General features: G+C 33.2%; 1 long non-coding RNA gene across 1 annotated transcript; it reads right to left on the bottom strand.

The window, feature by feature from the left end:
- Positions 1-8,339: 8,339 nt before the first annotated feature.
- Positions 8,340-10,409, bottom strand: LOC131612093 (uncharacterized). The gene is made up of 4 exons (XR_009287281.1): positions 9,938-10,409; positions 9,705-9,856; positions 9,394-9,588; positions 8,340-8,576 (listed from the first exon to the last, which is right to left on the bottom strand). It is a non-coding gene; the product is annotated as an uncharacterized LOC131612093 (long non-coding RNA).
- Between the last annotated feature and the right edge of the window lie 607 nt (positions 10,410-11,016).

Genomic DNA, 11,016 nt, shown 5'->3' with positions numbered 1-11,016 from the left:
TGGAACAATGTTTAGTCTATCAAAGCTATTCTTGGAGGCTTTGAAATAGCTTCTGGTCTAGGTGTAAATTTCATCAATTGCAGAATTTTCGGTATTAACCTGAGTGCCCATTTTCTTTCTGTTGCTGCCAATTTTCTGTCTTGCAGGATTGAAGATAAAGCCTTCTCCTTTTTTTGGGATCCCAGTAGGTGCTAATTCTAGAAGGTTATCGATATGGAAACCTTTGTTGGTCAAGTTGAGATCACGTCTAGCTAAGTGGAAAGGTATAATGCTTAGTTTTGGCGGGAGAATTACGTCATTGAAGAGTGTTTTGAGCATTATTTCAATCTTTCGATACTCTTTCTTCAAAGCTCCCGTGATGATTTCGAAATAGATTTATAAAATTTAAAATAATTTTCTTTGGGGCGATTCGGGGGGTACCAGGAATAAGTTTGTTTACCTTTAGAGGAAAGGGGTTTGGGGTTGAAGAAGATTGAAGATTTTACCTATGCTTTGCTCCTCAAGTGGAAGTGGCAGATCCTTAAAGAAAAAGATACGTTGTGGCATAATCTCTTGGAGGCAAGATACGATATCCTTAACTTGCAAATTCTACCCGAAATTAGTAACAGTAAAAGTAACCGTGAATCAGCTTGGTGGAAGGATATGATCAACATTGAGAAGAGGCTTCCAACCTCAGATTTTGTTTTTGCATAATTGTTGGGTGATGGACTCTCTACTCCATCCTAGTTTGTTGTTTGGAACAAGGAAGATTTCCTTATGGACACTTTCCTGGACCTGTACAATTTGAGCACTTTGAAGAAAGTTATGGTGTTTGATATGGGCAATTGGTCTAGGAACGATTGGGATTGGGGAGACTTTGGAATTACTGAGGCAGCGGGCGTTACTTTGCAGGACAGAACGAGGCTCCTATTTGATAGTGTGGCTTATGCAAACCCTATAAGAGACGTTGCAGGACAAAACGAGGCTCCTATTGTTTGGTGTTGCAAGCAATTGGGAGGTTACAATGTCAAATCAGGTTACGGTTTGTTGGCAGCTGCTCAGGATGAAGGCGTTTTGATCGAAGGGAAGGCTGAAGCTTTTTCTAACTTGTGGAGAACTTTAGTTCCTTATAGGATTAAAGCCTTTGGTTGCAGAAGTTTTCATAACAGGATCCCAATAAAGGACCAACTGAAGAGGATGGGTATTGTTTTTTCACCTCATGATCTTACTTGTGTTCTATGCTTTCAAAAGGAGGAGTGTCTGGATCATATTTTTTACAACTGTAAGGTTACAATGCTGGTTTGGTTAGAAGTGGAGAGGTGGTTGGTCATATCAATTAAGTTAGATGGTTGTTTGTTGAGGGATTCTCTTCAATGGCGCAGGAGTCTCAAGTTCAAGAAAGTACAAGCGGGGAAGGAGTGTATCTTCTAGTTGGCGGTCCTGTGGTGCGTTTGAAAAGTTAGGAATGGTATTCTATTTAACAATGTCCAACGGTAATTTTTACCAATTTTACAAAGATCCTTTATCCGGTTTAACTTAAGTTTTTATTGGTTGGAAATTTTTCCTTCTCGGAGTTTCGATCTCGGTCTTTTGTATGCGGGCAAGAGTACCCCTAATAATCTTTGAATAAAAATCTTTGCTTACATAAATGATTCATATATAAAAAAAAATTGGACAAATAAAAATCATTCCTACCAAATGTATTATTTTGACACTTTGTCGTATTAATAGAAGTCATGATTTATAAAATTAATTACTACTTACCTTTATAGTGTTAATGATCTTAGAAAAACATATAATTAATTAAACTACTGGTTAGTTAATTATTGTCCGCGTGAAAGTGAAAAAATATATTATTTTCTAGGATTACTTACTACAAATTACAAGCATATAAATGAAAATAACATTCTATATAATTAAGTATTCCAACTATGGACACAATTCACATATATTCATGCATGAGGAGTGCTACCAATACTCTCTTTTCAACACTTTCTCCAACACTCACTTTCTTATTGGTTAGAACATGTGTGGGTCCCTCATTTTAAAAATGAATCATACGTAAAGTGGTAGGACCCACACATGTTTAAACCAATAAGAAGGTGAGTGTTGAAGAAAATATTGAAAAAAGAGTGTTACTAGCATTTCTTATTGATGCATATACGTGCCAAGCACTTGAATTACATATCATTTGAGTAAAATTATTTTAAAGATACTAGTCAGAGACCCGTGCTGTCGCCCGGGTGCATTTTTTGTAGTGTAGTATTTTTTGAACAATTTGAAAAATGTGAAGTAAAGAAGTTTGACCAAATTGCATATATAAAATAGAAATTAACCATTTAAAAAAAGTTTTATTAATAAGATATTATTAGTATGAAAATTAGGTTCTAAGTTAAAATAATAATTCAGAAAAAAGGTTTAAGATAAGTCAATAACACAATAGCAAAATAGGGTCAAGTATTGAATGAAATAATTGACGGCCCAACAACAATAGAGGATAACATGACCCATTATATAATTCAACAAATGCAAATGTAAATGACATGTGAGTTGGAGAAAAAAATTTTGAGAATTTCTTTGTACACCCTTGAAAATCCTAAAATACCCTTCAGAAATGCATCTCCTAAGACACTCATATCATAATTTTATAGATTTCGGAGATATAAGAGTATTTTAGAAATTTCGCCACGGATTTGTAAAAAGGTATATGGGTATAAAATAAATTCTTTGAAATTTTATAACATGGTCCTTTAAATAAAGGATATGTGAGTTTGAGAATTTTTTTTATATCAAATACAAATGTCTCTCAAAGGTATATGGGTATAAAAAGAAATTCTCTGAAAGTTTTTTTTATATTAAATATATATTTAAGTGTATTAAATAATCTTACAGAAGAAAAATATTTAAAAATAAGAATTTTGTCTCTCAAATTAAGATAATGATTGATTAAATTAAAATAGATATTATATTGATAGTGACCCGTGAAATAAATAAAAAATTATCTGAATTAAAAAATAAATTATACTATCATGCAATTGATTTTTCGTAGAGAGTAAATTAATATCACAATATTATATTATACTATACTAATATATAAATCAATATATTTATATATTCGTGGTAAGAAAATATTTATAATTTATTTAAAATTATATCATTTTGCACACTCAACTTCATCTTCAAAATTGCACACTCAACTTCATCCTAAAGAGGAGACTCTTCATCAAGCTGCTGTTTATTCACATGCTTCTCAGCAATATAATATCATGTCGTTGCTTGCAACTGGTCCTATTTGCGAGTACAACTTGAACCATTACCAATTATAAAATAGGAGAGGAGAAACTTAGACAATTAGAATGTGAGAATGCATAAACTTAGACAAAATTTAAATAAAAAAATAGGAGAGGAAAAAACAAAACACAACTCATGTTCAATTTTGGATGGACAACTAAACCCGAAACTCATTAAGACCATAACTCAAAAGTAACGCAAAAACTTCCTTTTTTTTTAGTGCAGCGAGAAGGAAAACAAAAACCAAATAAAAAGGCAAAAACTTGCCTTAGATAATGATACTCCTTTAAATTAGAGTTGTTAAAATTGATGGATAAAATATGTGAAGTTATATATCATTGCATCAATGCAAGGTGAAGTCTATTTGTGAAGTCTATGAACATAAATTTTGGGGCACACCAAAGAATGGTAGAGTATCAATTTAGAACTACAAAATTATAAGTTATGACGTTTTGTTGTTAAGAATTATAAAAAAATATCTTTGTCATGCCTCAAATATAGCTATAGCCAGTTGACATCATGATTAAACAATCACCTATGTACCATGAACTATAAGTGATCAAAAGTGATGCAAAATTGTCTAGAATGACAAATGATAATAATATTAATATAATTAAGCAATTAGAAATTTTACAAAAAAAAAATGTACTACTTGATCATACTCTTACAAAAGGAGTTAGATTTATTAAATACAGCAAAAGATGTGCAATCAGACTCAGTATACCAAATAATAATAATATTGCTAATAAAAAATACACCAAATATCAAATATCAGACACACTAATCTAACTCATGTTACACTATAATTGACGCAACATCATCTAAAAGCATATCCTTCTTGCTGAGAGAGGAAACCATCTCTGCACAAACTATCAACTTGTCAACATTAGTAGTCCTACCACAACTTTCTTTCCAAAATGTACTACCTATCAAGCTGCCATCAATTAGTAAGACTATTCATCAAGTATTTGGTAGAATCTAGGCAATTGAAAGATTTTGTATTATGATATGCAAAACAAAATATTAGATGGATTGACTTAGATGAAATAACTTTATTAAAGAAACACCTCTGAGTAAGCTCCAGGGACCAACTTTTATGACAGTAGGTGAGTAAGCATAAATACTTGTATATTCTCATTCTGATTCGTATCTAAGTGGAATAGTCAGAGGAACATTCTACAAAAACAGAAAAATAGCATGAGATGAGACAACTAATAAAAACATGTAATCCATGTTAAGTTTTAAATTACAAAAACTTTAAATTAGAGAATGATTCAATCATGCCTCCAAAGTCTGCCTTAGATCATTAGATCCTTGATAAGCTTACATATGAACCAAATGTTTTCTGAAAGCAGGCCTTGAAAAAGAAGGGGAAATTCATTAAAAAGTAGTATAATACATCAAACTGAATTTAAGCTTCCCTACAATACATACGAATAAGATTTCCATCGAGACTCCGTGATACACGGGTGACAGATATAGATGAATCCTTCACAGTTGCAGCTATACAAAAATTCCAGTTTCATAACTTACATATGATAATTTTGTCACTTACTACATTGATTTAGAGACAAAAAAATAAGCATCATGCAATCAACTTCTAGCATTTAAATTTAACAAATTTTCATCACAATTCTAAGAAAACCTACACACAAAATAGAAAAACAATCAAACAAAAAACTTTAGCATTTAAATTTAACAAATTTTCATCACAATTCTAAGAAAACCTGTTACGCTGTAGAGGGTCACACTTCCTCCTATTAGTGTGGGATCTAAAACAACAAAATATACCTGATAAAAACACCACCAAACAAATCAAAACTAACACAGATCTGAACCTAAAAATATTTATAAATATATAACAAAAAACTCACAGAAAAAAATAGAGAGAAAAAGTGAGAATCATTAGGGAGAGAACCTGCAAGGAGTTGACGAAGCTCTTGCTGCGTTCCATGGAAACTTCATCGAAGGTCGTAGCGGAGTTGTTGTGAAACGTCGTCGTTGGATGCTCCAATGCTCCAACGTCATGGCTAAGACAACTATTAAAAAGGAAAATAGTGAGAAAAAAACATGTATAATATATAGTATAGATTTAAAGAAGTTAATAAAAAATAATTTAAACACTAATATGGGTTTGTTGCGATGAAGATATGGAAATAGGATGAAGATCTGGAAAATATGAAGAACTGAAATTTTTATATGAGGATCTTAAGAGTTTCTGGGTAAAGTATATGAATCTTGGAAGGTGATTATGGAATTCTGGGTTTTCCAGGTTTTTGTGTGATAAAGAAGGTGATTGGTTCTTGGAATTTTGGACCTGCATCACTTGCTGGATCTCTGGTTATTGATCGTAATCCTAATGGAATTTCTTGTTCTCTTATTCGGTTCTTTCTTTGCTTGAATTTTTGTGACTCACGACAAATTAGGGTTTCATGGAAAAGAGAGAGAAGAGAAGACAAGGAGAGAGAACGAAAGTGAGGATGAAGAAGAGGCGACAACCGTGTTAGGGTTTAATCGAAAAGAGAGAGGAGAAGGGAGAAAATGGAAGAGAGAAAGAGAAAGCTTCTGTCAGCCAAAGAAAGAAGAAAGAGAAACGAATGTGGGGAGTAGGAACACTGACCAATGAGAACAGGATGTTGTATTTTTTATTTTGTTAATTACATGAATAATCTTTTGTATGGGTAAAGAAATTATAAGGGAAGGGCAAAATAGACAGTTTGGGCAATTTCTTAGTATTGAGTAGATAGTAGATAGTAGATTATAAACAAATATTGGTTTTAATATCAGCGTTACACAAGTCTAAGTTGTAATAATATAATGAAATTTAGACTATAATAGATATGTGAAGACCGCCCTCTATTTCATCCCAATTAGTTTGCCAAACAGGATTCATATTTAAACTTTCCATTTGATTTGATTTTATTAGTCATATTTTTTTTGTTGGTTTATTGTTCTCTCTTTTGAAACGGTAATAGATTAGCTGATATATAATACATTATATATTTTTTGTTATCAACAATAATGTTTATATTTAGTGTGCAATAAAAGAAATAGTAGATATCATGTTAGCAGTACTAAATAGATATTTATTTAGCAAGGATTGTATTATTCAGAGTATTAGGGCACTACAAGAAATACATGGATTATCTCGGAATTTCATGCGAAAAATATTCCGCAGGTATACCTGTGGACTTTCCTGCTATTTTATTAAATAAAATTAATTCTGCTGCGGATCATAAATTTGCAGAAAATTTTGCAGGAATACCTGCGGATTTTTCTGCGGAATATATTTATCAAGTAAAAATTTAAATTATATTACCAAATTCGCATGAAGTTTCGCATAGTTAAAGTAATGTCACACATTACAAATTTGTTTCAACTTTGAAAACTAAAGTGCTATATGCACAGATAAGAAAACCTACTAATTTTTTAGAGGCTTAAAATGTCTAAAATTTACTTCAACAATTAATTTTGATGGTTACATACCTGGCATTTTCTGAATAGATTTTCTAATTTTTAAACTCTATAAGTTTTCTCTACAAATTAATTTAGCAGACATACACAGATGTGTATGTGGTCACTTGTAAGACACTTGAAAAGTGGTTAGAAAAAGTTATGTTTTAGTTTGAGTAAGGGACAGATTCCTGACTCAGGGTGGTTTGAATGGTTTTCCTTATGTAAGTGTGGAATTGCTGCTTTAATTTCACATGTAATCATTGGATTGAAGTTGTAGTGAAATGGTTTAATATATCTCTGATGAAGTTAGTGTATATTTTACAATTACACAAAATACCAGGGTCATTTTAATATCATTTTAATAGACACTGGAGAATATGAGTGTAATTTCACATGTTAAGTCTCACTGTACCAATATCATATACTTTGATAGATAAAATTATTGAGTTCTATTTCTTTTGTAATTTGTAGAGAAAGGAAAAGGGTGCAGATCTATCATTGACCGAGTTCTATTTTCGCACACATCGGAAAAAGGATCAAAGTTGGGTTGGAGTTCATGCTGAATCTACATATGTAAGTATTTCGGGAAGTGTTAATTTGATTGAATTTCAAATCTGCACACAAGTCTTTTGGAAAATATCACTTTTATTGAATTTAATTCCTTACTATTTTTTCAATTTTCTTTTAGGATAAATTTGAACAGAAAAAGTTGGAGATTTCTTCTTAGAATCCAACTATTTCAGGAGAGGACGGAGCTGATAGTCAACCAACTAATGAAATGCCACCTGATTTGGATATATGGGTAGAGTCGGTTGGAAAGAAGAAATGGAATAGGGTATTTGGTCTTGGAACCACATCTAAGACTTTGGATTATTGTCATACCCCAAATTTGTCCTACCCCTTTAATTTCTAACTGGCTTAGACTTTGCATTCATGTACATACCTTTCATTAGGTCATCTAACACAACATGCATCATTCATCAAATAAAGCCTCTAAAAGCAGGGGATCACGGATCATTAAGGTCAGGTTCTCAATGTGATTTGAGGTGCGCAAACTGGCTCATCTGTTGCTTCTTTGATCACTTGTACCATGTAACTGGGGCTCGATTCACAAACTTTTCTCCATCTAATTACAAGGATTCATTGATACTCGAGATTTGAGGATAGTGTTTCATTTGAGGATTAAAGCCTAAATAAGGATATTCATTCAAGTCCATGATTGAATCTAATGTAGGTTAAAGATGTTTAAGGTTCGTAGAGTTAGAAAGAAAACACATGAGTAATTCTTTGGGACATTTTGAGTTCAAATGTGGCATACATATATTCAAGGTCTAAGCTACACTCTCCATCTGATACAAGAAGAATCCAAGTGAATTGAAAGAGGGATTGTAACTACAAGGCATGAATTCAGTTTAATAAGGGACAAGAGAAAATGCAAGTTCGAAGGAGTGAGTGATATATGCCATCATTGTACAAGTTTTGTCTAATTGAGTTCACAAGGTATAAAAATAAGCCGCCGGGAGAAAGTTTTATACATCATCAAATTCTTCCAAGGTTCATACAATACCATTACATTCCATCCAAATCCATTATAAAAAGATCACAAAAGCCCATTACAATTATCCATTCAAGTTCCATTCAAAATCCATTACAAAAATCCAAATAGAATTACATAGAAAGTTACAATAAGAATACAATTGACCCTTTGACTTTCTTTTACAAGTTGACTCTCCTAAACCTATCACTTTTCAAAATCTTTATCACTTTCTTTCTCCATGATCAAAGCTCTAAGTCACCAATTCTTCTTCACTTCCAGAACCACACCAGTCCCACATCAACTCCATAGATACCTGCATACATTCACATCAAAGTCAGGTTCATTCAAAGAAAATAACACCATTTGAAACCATCCTGCTGCCACATATTCAAACATAGACAAAATTCAAAGCCATAACAGTTGCAAATACTAACAATCAGCCCTACACTACACATTCTGTAGCAATCTACATATCTCCACTATAACAGAACCATTCCCTGCAAAAAGAACCGCCCTGAGAAAACTAAAACAAGTCTTACTAACAGCCTTGCATTCAAGCACCATTTCCAATCCACATTATCATACATACACATTGCAATACAAACACTACAAAACTCAAATAAAAAAAACCCAGCCATACATCCATCAAACACTTACACAAATCCACCCTTGTTTTATATAAAAATTCAGCCATAATCCTGACAACATTCAACAGAAAAATTCCCTAAACCAATTTCATTTTCTTTTTCTAACCAACTTTTCTATTCCCTCCTAACTGAATTTCAAACTAACTTTGAAACATTCCACTCCTAACTAACCTTGTAACTAACTTTTATAACCATAACTAACAAACTCCTAACTGTCCAAGTTACTAAACCTAACAGAATTGCCAACTGTCCTAACAGGTCATAAAACCCCCTAACTGTTTTCTAACAATTTCAACCTTTAACTAGCTTCCAGAAAATCAGTTAGCATAACCAGTCCTACCCTTTACTAACCATTCTTAACCACCTTTAACAGAATTCCCTATCCATAACAAACTTGAAACAAAATCCATAACCATATTTCTAATATCCTAACTGTCTCTAGCCAACTAACCGAATAACAGAAAGATCAGAGAGGTAACTAACCGAAAATTCTATATAACAGTTCATTCTTCATCTCTGAGCTCTCTCTCGATTCTCTCTTTATTTTTCTCACCATCTTCATCCTTCTCCACCATTTGTTCATTCAATCACCATAAACTCTTCTTATCTCTTCATCATCTTCAAAGAAAACCTTCACACATCTTCTTTCACCCTTCTTCTTCACCCTTCAGCCATCACCTACAAATTTGCAAAAGAAGAAAGTTCATGAGCTAACAGAAAATGAACCGGTTCGAAATTGGCATATGAAAAAAGAACATCTAACAGAATGAAAGAGGGGAGGGTGAAAACGGAACCTGTAACAAACTCTGAAAAAAATCTCTCTTCTTCAATCACCAATTCGGAATCCTCAATCACACTCCATTCTTGATCCTTCATCGTCTTCATCACAGCTTCAATCTTCATCACCTTCCATTCACCATCTTCATCTTCTCTCTTCCTTCATAATCTTCAGTCACCAACAAAAAATTCAGAAAATCTAGATTCCATTCATACGTTCAGAGGAGAATAACAGAAGGGGATAACTAACCATAACGAGTTGCTCTCGATCGAGGAATCTCTCTGAACCTTCACGTAATAGTCATCAACAATCTTCATCCACGTGAAGAATCAAGAGGAGCGGCATCGTCTCCGTATCACTCTTCGCGATTCAATCTTCAAGAAACCTTCAATCTCCAGCCATCAATCTGCCGTTGCTTCATCACCTCGGCATCAGCGGCGATTTAACGCATACATAAGGTTCAATTGAAGAAAAGAGTTCTTCATCTGCGTCGGTCTTCTGAGAGAGATGGAAGCGGAGAGCTTGATCGAGAGATGAAGAAAGCCTGAGAGTGAGAGACGTCGGAGAGGAAACGAAATTGAGAGATCGAAGGAAGAGATGAAGGTGGTCGGTTATGTGAATTGTGGCGGCGGTGACGTATGGATGCGGCCGCTCGAAGAAGACGACTTCTCCGGCGCCGTTAGTGTTGAGACGGAAGGGAGAAGATGAGATCTTCAGAACTCCAATAGTCACAGGCAGTGTTTTAAAAACCGGACCGGACCGGCCGGTCGGACCGGTCGAACCGGGAACCGGTCAGGTAACCGGTCTGGTTCAATAGTTAGATCGGGTATGCCATCAAACCGGTGGGAACCGTTGAAAACCGGGAAAACCGGGTAAACCGGAAAAACCGGAAAACCGGTGGTTTAATTGCTTTTTTTTGTTTTTTTTTTAACTTTTTTTTTTAAACTTTTTTTTTAACATTTCTTTTAAACTTTTTTTTTAATTTTTTTAATATATTTAATAGTGTATTACTTAAATAGCATTCTCACATAGTTTTTTTCGTTAGTGAAAAATTAAAAACTTTATTGTCCTATTTGTTATCTTTGCTAATAATTTTTCTTAAATAGCATAAATATATTGAATTTTATTTGATTTTCTTTTTAGGAGGATCCTATTTTGAATTAAATTTGCTACATATTGGAGTTATTTTGTTATAAACTATTCAATTAGATTATGTTGTAATTAGACTTTGTTTAGATTATGTTGTAATTAGACTTTGTTTGCAATTAGACTTTGTAATTTTTTACTATTTTGTTATGTGTGATACCTTTGTTTAAAATTTGAATTTA

Source organism: Vicia villosa, linkage group LG6, assembly GCF_029867415.1.
Source record: "Vicia villosa cultivar HV-30 ecotype Madison, WI linkage group LG6, Vvil1.0, whole genome shotgun sequence".
Lineage (NCBI taxonomy): Eukaryota > Viridiplantae > Streptophyta > Magnoliopsida > Fabales > Fabaceae > Vicia > Vicia villosa.
This window is presented reverse-complemented; position numbering and strand designations above follow the sequence as displayed.